Genomic DNA, 15,404 nt, shown 5'->3' on the forward strand with positions numbered 1-15,404 from the left:
TTGTATGCACGTAGAACTTTTAAAAAGATAATGAAAAATCGAAAAATTTAAGTTGGTAGTTTTTGAAGTTAACTGCACATTATCCCTACTTTTTTCCCTATCGTCGGTTTTGTTCCATTATTATAGTGACGGCAATGCATAAATGTGAATACTTAAAAACAAATGTATTATATACATTTCAACTTATTTATCTTTTGATATTTTTGTTAGTCGGGGTTTCCGTCAAACTGTTATGTGCGCTATTCGTGTACACCATCAACACCTCCTCTTTTTCCTGGAAGGATAAGATCTTGCAAAAAAATACCCTTTGAAAAAGCATTGTCAACCTTGGCTTCTCCGCGGTTGACACTGTTTCCTCGGGGTAACAGTCTGCTATATCCCCTCTCAGCTATGTGTTGTTTATACATTGTTCAAGACGACTTTGAACACACATTAGATGACTTTCTGATAAATGTACTAGTATCCAGTCTAGATTTGTGTGCCAAGTTTCATGCTTGTAGCAGGATGTGCACAATTTTTCACGAAGCCGCCGTACTATTTGTGAGCTGTAATGATCAAGCTAACAATGTACTGAATAGAAATGCTGTATGTGATTTGAAGAACCGTCTTCGAGGGAGTTTTAAAGTATTAATTTGCTGTTTCAGCGATTGGACATGGCCAACGGCATTATGTGCCTCGTTATTTATGCTAACAATATTTCTGTTCGTACTTCAGAATTTTTTGCAAAGTTTAAATGATTGTGAAAATTTAGAAGAAATACGTATAGTAAAATTAAAACTTCATATTCTAACTTTTAATAGCAGCATTTGCACATGTATACACACAGCATCAACTGTAATCGAAATAAGTAATTACGAAATTTTGCGCTTTTTAAAATGAATTGATTGATGCACGCAGAAATTTCTAAATCTTCAGTATAATATATATATACTTTGCAAATTATTTTATTTTTCAAGTGGAGGTAAAGAGTAATTTTCATGCAGCGGATCTTTATTGTTCCCTTACCGCGTTTTCATGCTGGAAGCTTGTAATTCACAATGTTCCATTCAATTCAACTAGAGTGAAAAGCAACGTGTAACATTTTTTACTAGTACTTTCATTTTCAAATTCTTTTTATAGACCATATCACGGACGTGACAGAAAGCACTGTAAAGAAAGGTTTTTTGTTTGTATGAACATCCATATGTTTATATGTGAAAATAGTTATACAACAGGAATATCAAAATGAGAGTATCAGAATATCAATTAACGTATTTTTTGTCGAAGATTGAATACGTCCTACTGTAGTAGACGTTTTCACAATTGTTTTGAGAAATAAATTTATTTCTTTGAATGCAAATGCATGACTGAATGTATAAGTCTGTGACTACTTTAGCTATAGAATTTCCAAATAATAAAATTTACCTATATGTTGTATGCTTTAATTATTTATTGTGCGAGTGTATGTGTGTAATGCATCACGGTACGTGTTTATAATATTCTTATCAATACTACATTTCGTTTTCACGTCCCGTATCATCATTCCCGAATTTCAAGTTAAGTCTCTGATCTGTGCCGTTTACAAGCGTGTAGTAAGTTAATGTATGTACAGTTACCCCAATTATTGCATATACAAAATACTTCCGAGACCGTTTCTCTGTTCTTTTAAACAGTTTTGTAGAAACATTGTGGTGAATAGCAGTTCCTGCAAGCTTTTCAAAAGTTGGTCAACTCACTCTTCGACTATCACGTAAAGCCAAGTTACTTTATTTTCATGAGAGGGAAGCAATATTTAACTGTGACAAGATATTTCATTTTCATACTTCAATTTTTGATATATTTTGATGAGGTGCATTCAATACTTGACCATTATTCCGACGAAGCGGAACATATTCCGACATCTGGCAAACATTTTTCCGGTGTACGGGAGATAACTCCCATAACAACAGACGTCGATTTTACCGTTTTCCGCTAGAGGCGTTCATTTACGTATCGCTCACCTTAAAGACTTCGCTACCGGAATGTCATAACGAATACTGTAATATTATTATTATTTGATGTTTAAAAATGTACAATCATACAAAACTCGGGAATATAAATAAAGGCAACAGTAGTATACCGCTGTTCAAAACTCATAAATCCATGGACAAAAAAAAATCGGGGTAACGAACTAAAACTGAGGGAAACGCATTAAATATTAGAGAAGAATAACGACACAACACTAAAATGTAACACACACAGAAACGGACTAAGCATCAGACAAAATCCCACGAGAATAACAAACATAACATCAAAACCAAATACATGAATTTGGGATAGACAGGTACCGTGACACGTCTTATCGCAATGTGAATTTACACTCAAAAATAAGAGAAAACAAACGACGCAACGTTAAAATGTAACACACACAGAAACGAACTACAATATTCCTGACTTGGTACAGGACATTTTTAAAGGAAAAAATGGTTGGTTGAAACTAGTTTTGTGGCATGCCAAACCTCCCTCTTTTATAGCCATGTGAAATATAACATCAAAATGACAACACAACACCACAGGACTACAATATGAATAAATTGGAGAACACACTCATGCAAAGGTGTGATTCCTTTCTCGGCTTTAGCAATTGTTAATGTACTTTTTTGGTTTATAAGCTCTTAATATTTAAAATATATTTTTTGATTTTCAAAATGTTGGCGACAGGCATCATGGAAGAAACATTTATTGACGAAATGCACATCTGGTGCAGAAATATTGGTACCGTTAATATTAAAAAAAAAAATAACATGACACTTCTGGACTATATTTATATAAAAAAGACATATTCAGATGGTATAGAAACATTATATCGATTTCTGTTTACAAAACTCTGTATTATAGAGAAACCCTTAAAAAACCAAAGATATCGGAGGGGTATTCAAAATCAAAGTCGTAAACACACGGATAATGCCATGGCAAAAAAATAGTTTGACGGGAGACCTGTCATTTTGGAAAATAAAAATAAGAAAAATAAAAAGTTTATCAATTCAACTTCCGATAATGCAACGTATAAATGAAATAAGAAAGTCACCTTTATCTATGGTGATGAAAATCTTAAATCGATGCATTTTTATATGTTTATGAACTTGATTTTTTAGAGCATAATATATCCATTATTTAATCTAGTAACATATTTCGTTACGGATCAGGTATTCACCACCAGATGAATAATGTCTAGCAATGTTCGTCGTTGGTTGCAGCCTATTATATTTGACTTTTGTATATTGTTTTAGTGTTTTGTACATACATTTAGCTGTTACTTTTTCTTGTGTTAACTGTTTTTATTTTGTCGTTTTTGTGCCTTGGATGACGTGCTATATGGTAAATATTTTGGTCCTTGTTGAAGGCCTTTAGGGGATCTATGGTTGCCTTCATCTACACAGTTTAGTTGCTGGTGTATATAGTTATCAAAAGTACCAGGATTATAATTTTATACGCCAGACGCGCGTTTCGTCTACATAAGACTCATCAGTGACGCTCAGATCAAAATAGTAATTGTCTCAATGGCATTCATAAAAAAAACTTTTTTGGTCTTAAACAAATGTATTGTAATGCTTACTCTCTCGTCTTCCGGATCTGCCTCCCCATCAGTGGAGCACCACCAATGACCCTGAGGTACTACAGTATTGTAGTAATGCTTACTTAGTAATTTAAAAGATACCTGCACATGCACTTTGTCTCAAAATGAGTAAGATCAGGTGTCCCGTCAGGTTAAATAAAGGCAAAAGTAGTAAGTATACCGCTTTCCAATAGTCATCAATCGATTAAGCAGGAAAAAATCCGGGTCACAAACAAAATTTGAGGGAAACACTTTAACTATAAGAGGAAAACAACGGAACCACAGAAACAAAAAAAAGTGTCACAGGTAACAATTATATAGATAAGGGTATGTTTAAATGCATAACATAAACACACACTTATTAAAATTTGTCAAGGGCATTGCTTCTTCAAACCTTTCAAACCATTTAAACCAAACAGGATTTTGCTTCTCAACATTTTGTCTTTGATATGAAAATGAACAATATCATTTGATTTAAATCGTATCGGACAAAGTATTATATTATTGACAGTGCCTTTCAACGGTCTACCACCAACAGAGAGCTTAATTAAATATTAAGGAATTTTAAGAAAATATAAAAGAAAACCTGGCATTCATGGATAAAAAATTGGAAAGAACGCTGAATATTGAATTTTACATTTTTTTAATATACAGTATACGTAGCATATCAATTATTCATTCATGCGAAATTCATTCATTCATTCATTCATTCATTCATTCATTCATTCATTCATTCATTCATTCATTCATTCATTCATTCATTCATTCATTCATTCATTCATTCGTTCATTCACTCATTTATTCATTCACTCATTCATTCATTCATTCACTCATTAATTCATTCATTCTTTCATTTATTCATTTATTTATTCATTCATTCATCCATCCATTCATTCATTCATTCATTCATTCATTCATTCATTCATTCATTCATTCATTCATTCATTCATTCATTCATTCATTTATTTATTCATTTATTCATTCATTCAGTCAGTCAGTCAGTCCGTCCGTCCGTCCGTCAGTGAGTCAGTCAGTCAGTCACAACATGATCTTTCATAAATTCAAGTGTCAATAGTATATGGACAAATTCTCTCAAGGCACTCCATTGCAATTAATTTTGCCCGTTTTTCTTTTTTGTCCTGTAACTCTATTGTCCTAGGTTACTTTTCTATATTGACTAGAGATATAGGGGGAGGGTTGAGATCTCATAAACATGTTTAACCACGCCGCAATTTTTGCGCCTGTCCCAAGTTAGGAGCATCTGGCTTTTGTAAGTGTTGTATTATTTTTAATTTTAGTTTCTTGTGTATAATTCAGGAGTTTAGTATGGCGTTCATTATCACTGAACTAGTATATATATTTGTTTAGGGGCCAGCTGAAGGACGCCTCCGGGTGCGGGAATTTCTCAATGCATTGAAGACCTGTTGGTGACCTTCTGCTATTGTCTGTTCTATGGTCGGGTTGTTGTCTCTTTGACACATTCCCCATTTCCATTCTCAATTTTAGACTATACGGTATGGGTTAATCAGATTGTTGAATGCTCTACGGTTGCCTATAATTGCTTACAACCACTTTATTTAAACATTTGGTAGATAGTTGTATTCTAGACATGCGTTGATAATATTTTGCATGGCATCATAATCGCATTGTATTTTTGTTTTTGTAGATTTATTGTCATGTATATGACTCAACTGAACGCAACGGAAGGTAAAACACTAACAACAACTGCAGCTTTAGTTTTGTATGTCTCCGTTTCCACAGTATCACTAGGTTTAAATCCACTTGCTCTTTTCGTCCTCATAAAATCAAAAGAAACACGGAAACAGACATTTACGTGCCTCACATTATGTCTAAGCATTGGTAACATCATAACCAGTACATCCGTTATTGTGATTGGAGTTTATACAGCTCTGAAGTACATAAATATACATGCTAAATGTATTTGTTTCGTTCTACATTTAATTATAGCGACAACACATACATTTTCTCTGGTGCAAGTATTTTTCATCTGTATTGAGCGATTCCTAGCCATCCGTTATACACACGAAACGAGCAATTGGAAAAAGAGACTAACGTTCTCATATATAGGCTCTTTTGCATTGGTTGCTGCTTACAGTGGTATTATTTTTGGTTTATATGGTAAACCAGAATCAATATCATGCATGGTTAACGCTATTTTCACAGATAAATTCTGGATATATCAACTCTCAATGGTCACCTGTAGACTACTTACATATGTACTTATCGTAGTTTTCTATGGCATTGTGATATTCAGATTGAGAAAAAAAATGACCACGGTTCAACATCAAGATACCTCAGCCGGACAACCAAGCTTGTCAAACCACATGAAACAGTACAAGCGATCGATTTTCACGCTAGGTATACTGATAATAGTACTTACATTTCTTGTCATACCGCCTGTTGTGACGAACATTATATTGGCTAGTAACGACTACATAGATCTACCGCAATTTAACCATGTTACAAACATTATTGCGTTGATTAATCCAATTATAGAACCAGTCTTATATGTTTTTCGAATAAAAGAGTACCGCAAGGCATTAATGTGCAAATTTTAAGAATCAAATTAGAGAAAAGAGTGTACACTAATGATCACCCCCGGCCATTTGCTCCTGTCAATTAGGTACAAAATAGCACACAATGTACATAATAATTTGGAACCATTGCACAATCTCTTACGTTATATTATTTCGCAACGTTAGAATAAACACCTTGCTGTATTGATATTTGAAAGAAGATGCTTCCTTTCCTTAACCATAAGTAACAGAGATTAATGAGAGTGAGAGAAAATGATAGCTAGGGAGGATAACACATACATCAATGACAAATAATGAAGAAAAGACTTCAAGTAGTAATAGTTGAATGAAGATTGATTAAATGAAGACTTACCCACAAGAAGAATACTCAGAAGTGATCTAGACAGACAAAGATATCGACACCTAGAGACAATAAAACCATAGTTTAAGTCAATAACAAGAAAGAAAAAGAAAAGCCTTGATGTAATAAATGTCGAATTAAGACTTGTCGAATAAATGTCCTTCCCTACATAAAACACAGTTTAAAAAATCAGAGAAAAAGATACGATATCTAGTCCTGGTATCTATGATGAGTTTATTTACTATTTGTTGTAGCACAATATTATATGAGATATACAATGGATACTTTAAGTAGTTTCTAGTATAGAGTGCTTATCAATCTCCGTATAAGATATACAATGGATACTTAAAGTAGTTTCTAATATAGAGTGCTTATCAATCTCCGTATAAGATATACAATGGATATTTAAAGTAGTTTCTAGTATAGAGTGCTTATCAATCTCCGTATAAGATATACAATGGATACTTAAAGTAGTTTCTAGTATAGAGTGCTTATCAATCTCCGTATAAGATATACAATGGATACTTAAAGTAGTTTCTAGTATAGAGTGCTTATCAATCTCCGTATAAGATATACAATGGATACTTAAATAAAGGCAACAGTAGTATACCGCTGTTCAAAACTCATAAATCCATGGACAAAAAACAAAATCGGGGTAACAAACCAAAACCGAGCGAAACGCATTAAATATAAGAGGAGAACAACGACACAACACCGAAACGCAACACACACAGAAACAGACCAATCATCAGACAAAACACCACGAGAATAACAAATGTAACCTGAAAACCAAATACATGAATTTGGGATAGACAAGTACCGTGCCACGTCTTATCTGAATATCTCAAAAATAAGAGAAAACACAAACGACTCAACGTTAAAATGCAACACAAAGAGAAACGAACAATATTATAACAATGACCATCTTCCTGACTTGGTACAGGACACTTTTAAAGGGGAATAAAAGTGGTGGGTTGAACCTGGTTTTAAGGCATGCCAAACCTCGCACTTTAATGGCAAAGTTAAATATAACATTGAAATGACAACATAATATTACAGGACTACAATACAAATAAATAGGAGAACATATTAGACACAGAAAAACATGATTAATAGATAACAAAAAGCATCAGGTTTAAAATTCAATACGCCAAAAACGCGCCTTGTCCACACAAGACTCACCAGTGACGCCCAGATATAAAAGATCGAAAGTGAAAAAAGTACAAAGTTGTACAGCACTGAAGATCAAAAGTTGAAAAGGTTTCGCAAAATACGGCATTGTTTTTATGCCCGGGATAAGAACATTCTTATTATATACAACAATTCATGCTATTGCAAACAGTAAATTTTATCAAATGAATATGAAAGAGATATACACAAAGAAACTAAAGTATTAACTAATTACAGAAAACTAAACCTGAATACATAACGCCTAGATATAAAAGATCGAACGTGAAAAAGGTACAAAGTTGTACAACACTGAAGATCAAAAGTTGAAAAGGTTTTGACAAATACGGCATTGTTTTTATGCACGGGATAAGAACATCCTTATTATATAGAATACTTAATGCTATTGCAAACAGTAAATTTTAACAAATGAATATGAAAGAGATATACATAATGAAACTGAAATATTAACTAATTACAGAAAACTAAACCCAAGTTTATCGCAAAATAGACACACATCCGAATCAGTCCAGGCGTCTCTAAAGTAGTTTCTAGTATAGAATGCTTATAAATCTCCGTATAAGATATACAATGGATACTTAAAGTAGTTTCTAGTATAGAGTGATTATCAATCTCCGACACTTTGACAGCAATATAGGGATACAGATAAAATAGTTAGTTGCAACCGTATGATAAAACCAATTTTAGATATAATCGGGCGAGCTCTCAGTAATAGTAATTTCTGCAAGCTCATTCGGTATTAAAGAGCGTGCGCCTTCTTCTCAGACTTTATAAAACATTATTATTGTCTGAGCAGATATGTGGTGAATCAGATTTATGTCATAGAACGTATAATTCTTATTCTAAAAACGTTCATCGGAAGGCTTGGTATTTATGCATCCCGCAATTGTGTATTTTGTGGTATTGTCATTTTTTGCATTCTCGTCTTTTCGTCGTTTTAGTAATGCGTTTTTCTATAGAGTATAATGTTTTGTTTTCTTTGTTGGCATAGTTGTTTGTTTTTAGAAAGATTATAACCCAATGTTGACTTCTGTTCCCAAATTTGAGCCATTCCTACCTATAATGTATGTTTGTTTTGCTAACACATTGTTATCAATAAAATGGAATCATATGCACCTTTCGTATAATGAGAGGTCTCGGTAGCTATAAAACAGGTTTAAATGACCCTTTTCTATGCATGGATATACTTGTTTTATAATAGGATTATTAAGCTATATTTCATTTGTTTGATATTGCTACTTGGTAAGGAAAAACATTTTTAATTGTTCTTGATGTTTGGTGTTTTTGTTATTTTTCATTTTCTGCAAGATTAAACATGAAATCGGACAAAATACGTACACAATGTGTTTTTCGTTTGAATGGTCGAAAGTATGAGGTTTTGTAAGGAAACTGACTTTATATGACTTAATAAATTAATGTGATCAGTTGTAAATTGACTGACGCCATCACGAGTTGGTTGACCGTTATGGGATAACCGTTTCACAAATGATATCGGATATGTTTCTTACGTCGTAACTACAATCCCCTTCCCTTTAATGAATATGACCTACCGAATTAGACTACACTACCAACAATTTGACTAGCATTTACATGTACATTAAATGCCGCTATATAAACAGTACTTTTTGGAAACATCACTAATCAGTACATTAAATGCCACTATATAAACAGTACTTTTAGAAAACATCACTAATCAGTACATTAAATACCGCTATATAAACAGTACTTTTAGGAAACATCACTAAACAGTACATTAAATGCCGCTATATAAACAGTACTTTTAGGAAACATCACTATTCAGTACATTAATTTTTATATCATTTTCAGTAATGTTGGGAAAAAGTTGTTTACAGTACTGAAAATTTCAGTCTTTTTTCAGTACTGAAAATTTCAGTCATTTTTCAGTACTGAAAATTTCAGTCATTTTTCAGTACTAAAAATTTCAGTCATTTTTCAGTATTGAAAATTTCAGTCATTTTACAGTACTGAAAATTTCAGTCATTTTTCAGTACTGAAAATTTCAGTCATTTTTCAGTACTGTATATTTCAGTCATTTTCCAGTACTGAAAATTTCAGTCATTTTACAGTACTGAAAATTCAATTATTTTTAAGTACAGAAAGTTGTAGTCAAATTCAAGACCTGATAAAAAAAAAACTCGGTTATGCTATCACAAACATCATAAGCCCCAAGAGGGAGTTGGGAAAAGAAATATGGTCACTTGGTCCTGTTCCGACCAGCAGTAAAAAGCTTCTTAAAGTGGGGCGTCCGTCTGGCTGTGCAAGATGTATCAAGTTTGCAGCTACGTCCTGTCAGAATGCATATGGGGAGGTTAAATCCAATGCCTCGTGTAAGGAGAGTGACAAGATCTCTGCATGTTAAGAACCCTTGCAACAACTCTTCCTGTTGCATGGCAAAATTTCTGTCCCTATCTAATATACCTTTATTTTCCAGTGGAAGTCGAAATTCCTCCCGATCATCATCCCGGTGGGCCTCTATTATTACAAGACCTACTAGTACCTGTTGTATTTATTGTTAACTTGTTCTCGTCCTGAACCTTCGTGAAATATTTGCCACTGGACATAAAGCAATCAACAATCAATCAATCATCAACAAATATCATAAGTTGGTTTGGGATAAAAACAAGTATTTTATTTTAAAACTCCATGGCTATATGTATTCTTTCATATCAACACATTAATACATTGAAGAGGATTCTTTTGATGAACTTTATGACAACATTCTTTATGTGCCTGTTTCAAGCCACGACTTCTCATTTTTGATTGTCGTTATGTGTTGTATGTCATAATTTGTGTTATTCAATGTTTTTGGCGTAGATCAGTGCGTTTTTTCCTTACGATTAGTTTCACTAGTTATCAAGTAGACTTTTACAGCTTTCCATGAGCAATGATGTTTTTATTGTTGATTCATGTGAAAGACGGAAAGGGAGACAGTAAAATTCAATCACATAAGCAACAAATACAAAACCATCAGACAGAGGTCACCAATACAGTTCTTCAATATTAAGCAGTCAACACCATACAAGAAGTTCTGAATAGCTCCGACAAAAACAATAGATGTCATCTAGATGTACAGCACACTGTCAGAATATCGTTTATTATCAGTAATAATTTCAAAGTAATTTAAAAGAATAAGCACACGTTTCAAGATATTTTTATAACATGAACCTTGGACCAAGTCAGGAACCTGTAGTCTAGTGGTTGTGGTTGGTTCATTTCGGTCATATTTGTTGTTTGTAAATTGTTTTGTTATACATTAGGCAGTTAAAATTCTCATATGAATTGTTTCATATTCATATTTCACATGTTTAAACTTTTTATAGCGACTTTTACTCACTCTATCAAGGCCGTACAATTGACTGCAATTGCGTATATCTAACTAAAACTTTGGTGAATTATAGTTGTGTCATTGAAAATTATACCACATTTCTTATTTTGACCAACATTGATATTTTCTATTCAACGGCAAGAAAATTGAACTTTGCTTCTTATTGTTCTTTGTGAGGTTTTAATATATCTGTGATAGCATAAAAATTTTGACAGCAGTAGATTTTGAATGAAAAGCTGGACTAATTTTTAGGGTAGTATGGCAGAATCCAATTAAAATACATATTCTAAATATAAAAAGAAATATTAGTTAAATTCTCACGAAATAGTAACCCTTCTACCAAAGATATTTCAGTCTATTACTATATGGAGTCTAATTCGGTTTTCTTCATCTTTTACATTACAAGTAAAAAAGTGTTCATTTGCAAAAAACTGCATTTTTTTGTTCTTGACCTAAAGCACTTTCAAAATCACGGTTAGTGTAAAAGAATTATCTAAACTACAGACAAATTTTCTACCTATGAAATTAAAGTGAATCGAGCTATCACATGATTTTTTTTTATGGGAAATGAACACGAATCGAGCCTTCACATGAATTTAACAGTAACTGAACATATTTTAGATAATATTATAGAAAGTAAATATGTTTTCTTTTTGGTAGTGAGCATGTTTTATACAACCTTTCTTTATTTCTTTCTTGTTGTTCAAATTTCTTGGTCCTCAACAATCAGTCAGTCTTGTAAGCTCTAACCAATAATGTCTCACTTATAACTTATAACATAAGATGTAACAAGAATGCTCAAGCTGATAGTCCATTGATAGAGTTTTAGTACAAGTGTCACATACACCACACATTGTCAAAGATCAATGAAAATGAAGTCAATGTGAGATAAACCACAGTCGTTTGAAATTTGGTGATAAATAAACCAAAAAAATAGAAAAAAGTCGCCCATATCTTAAACAAGAAACAGACAAAACCATGAAAATTACATATTGACCTATGAACCATAAATTTAACATTGACCAATGACCTGTGCAAATTAAACAAATAATAGTACACAAGACACATAAAAAACTAATGACTATGCAACACGAACCCCACCATGGGTTTGATCTCGGGTGCTCCTGAAGGGTATGCAGATCCTGCTCCACATATAAATGTAGTACCCATCCTGGTACCCGTGTTATTACAAACCCGGTAAATAGTCCAATTCGGTAGTTCACTAATAGGTAAGTGAGAAATTAACATAAAAAAAATAGAAATTTGTTTTCAAGCAGTTGCTTGACAATGAAAATGAGGTCAAGGCCAACAGACACAATACAGACTTTCGTTATACATGTATAAGCCATCTGTACACAAGGTATGAAGCCTCCAGTTCAAGTCAATTACCATATAAAATATCAGGCTCAATACAAATAGCTAACACCGTAGGATTGTTATCTGTATCTTTCGCATGTCACAGGCACGACAATACAGCAAAAAGACAAGCAATGTCATGTACATCGATGACTCGCATCCTGGATTTTAGTTGTATTTAAGAATTGAATGCTGCTTTTTGTAAATTTATTTGGGTGTAAAAGCGTTGACCGAAGTACATTTTGTATGAAGCGCAGAAGCGCTTCATACTAAAAATGTGCGCACGGTCAACGCTTACAACCCTATAAAGTTACAAAAAGAAGCTTCAATACTTATAATTACATTGTTTTAGCTAGAATCATGAAAAAACGATTTTTATCAAGTTTTCATTTAATTCACCTGTGCACTTTATTGTGGGACCTCGTGTCATCATGAATGATAAATTTTATTGTCTAATACAATTGTTTCAGAAATAGCACGTGAAGTGCAGTTAGCCAATCAGAATAACGTATTATAATGAAACATACATCTAATGTAATTATTTGTTGATCAACTTTGAAACAAATTACTCAGGGAAAAGAGTCTAACTTGCAAAAGACAGAACGAAAGATGTTCATTCTTTTATGATTTTTTTTTCTAATCCATTTATCAACTTAATATTCTAAAAATAATTTATTCAAACGCCTGCACCAAGGTAGGAACCTTTAAAATCATGTAAAAAAAACATAAAAAAAATCTGTGTTGATTTAGCTTTGATTCACAATGAAGAGCATGCTACATGTATCAAGTGTACGAATGGCATGTTTCCCTTTAGATTTTTGTTTGGTGTTTTTTTATCGATTGATTGCTGTCGGATTCGAAGGCGTTTTCTTTTAGGGGGCAGGGATCCAGTCCCCTATATGGAGCTACATAAATGGTTAAAGCATAAACTTTCTACATGTCCCACAACATGGAAAGGACTAAAAGTTTGTAAAAGTTATTTTTATTTCAATGTTTTGTACTTTAAAGTTTCATTCAAAACTAAACTAAATTGCTCTTTTGAGACTTTATCTGTAATGTTCATACAATAATTTTAATTTAAATTGTATATTATTATGAACGAGCTTCTGGTTGGGAAAATATACACTCATGGCAAGTTATTGCAGGTTCTTTCGGTCTCTTTAAAAATACACCACTGTATGTCTCTTACATTAAAGTATTGTTTAAATGTTCTCCCCTGCACAAAATTACTATCAGTACCCATGGATTCTTTCATTTATTTGTATGTTATATTCTTATAGGATGTTGATTCAATGATAAAAATCCTGTTAAATAAACCGTATTAGACTCTTGGAATTCTTCATTCTGTTGCTGCAATCTAAAATAAAATTCAGGGTACAATTTTCGTAAAATAATCAAATACTACGGTAACCTTACCAATCAGGATTATTACTAAGGAATTTTAAAGATGAGTCCACATATTTCGCATTTCTGACATGTGCAATGGTGAGATTAAGGAATTTTTGTAATTTATAATTTATCATTGCATTCTCCATGATAAACTAGAACAAGAAAAATTTTCTAATAAGTTTATACCATTTTTACCCCTTAAATTAGATATATATATATATTTGTTATTGGTATAACATTGATTTTATTATCAGTATATAAAAACCGTAGTTTATATACGAGTATTTTATACACATATATATATTCTTTTAATTCTGTATTTTACTGATAAATATACTCACTTTTTAAGTCAACATCACACTTTTACATTACACTAACAGCAGCAACTGCAGATAAGACACAGATTTCTGTGGATCCCCTTAGAAAATGTCCAATCTAGATATCCGTATGAAGATTTCTTGTGCCCTAGTTTGGTAAAATAATTAAGCTCATAAGAATATTAGAGGAGAAACAGTTTTTACAATTTTAGATAAGTTAACAGACAATGATTACGTGGATAAGTGGGGGCCCACTGACTGTCTAAGACGGGGCCCGTTCCAGTCAAGCTTCAGTGATTCCCTATTTAAGCAACCAATTTTTTTCCCAAAAAGGGGGGTTCCTCAACAACAACCAGGTGCTCCGCGGGTGCGCAACTTTATACGACCGCAGTGGTCTAACCCTGAACGGTTGGGGCAAATTTGGTCACAATATTCAAGCTTGATAGTGTCTGAATTTGGATTGTGATCGAATTTTTGACATAATAAATGTGATCAAAGATCCAACAAATCTACTGCACAATACTGTGCAATTGAAGATTTCTTCTGAAACTTTTCAAAATTCGAAAGTTGAAAAATTTTGAAAAAAAAGAATCCCTTAAAAAAATTGTAAACGTAAACCCCCCCTTCCCTAACTTGTTGCCCCCCCCCCCCCCTTAAGCATTAACCCTTAAATTCAATCTCATCTTTTCCTTTGTAGTATGGAACCTTGTAGTACAATTTCAGAGATATTCATTCACTTAAACACAAGTTATTGTTTGGAAACTAGAAACATGCTTCTTTTTGGTCCTTTTTTGTTCCCTAATTCCTACATATTTTGGGCAATTAATCCAAAACTTAATACCAGCCTCCCCCATGTTATATGGAACATTGTGGTACAATTTTAGAGAGTTCCATACAATTACACACTTGTAAGTTATTGTCTTGATTGTTTTTGACCCCTTTTTGGCCCTTAATTCCTAAACTTTGGACCCATAACCCCACACATGAATCTTAACCTTCTACTTGTGGTTTTAAACATTGTGATACAATTTCAGAGCAATTTAAATACTTATACACAAGTTATTATCCTTAAACTAGAAAAATGCTTGCTTTGTGCACCTTTTGGGCCTCTAATTCCTAAACGGTTGGGACCACGATCCCCAAAGTCGAACCCAACCTTCCTTTTGTGGTATTGAACCTTCTAAAAAAAATTTATAAAGATCTATTTTCCTTTCCTAAAGATACTGTCCGGAAACCAATATATCTTCAGACGACGCAGACAACGTCGACGTCATACCATTATACGATCCCAAACAATTTGTTGCGGTCGTATAAAAAATCACCTATAGTTTACATT

The 15,404-nt window shown here is 33.0% G+C and overlaps 1 long non-coding RNA gene across 1 annotated transcript in view; it reads right to left on the reverse strand.

Moving 5' to 3' along the window:
- Positions 1–13,104: 13,104 nt before the first annotated feature.
- Positions 13,105–15,404, reverse strand: part of LOC139486748 (uncharacterized) — a 39,643-nt gene continuing 37,343 nt past the window's right edge. Inside the window, exons 2-3 of the long non-coding RNA XR_011655628.1 lie at positions 14,093–14,216; positions 13,105–13,719 (exon numbers count right to left, since the gene is read on the reverse strand). This is a non-coding gene — a long non-coding RNA (uncharacterized lncRNA). The remainder of the gene's footprint in view (positions 13,720–14,092; positions 14,217–15,404) is intronic.

This window comes from Mytilus edulis, chromosome 8 (genome assembly GCF_963676685.1).
Source record: "Mytilus edulis chromosome 8, xbMytEdul2.2, whole genome shotgun sequence".
Lineage (NCBI taxonomy): Eukaryota > Metazoa > Mollusca > Bivalvia > Mytilida > Mytilidae > Mytilus > Mytilus edulis.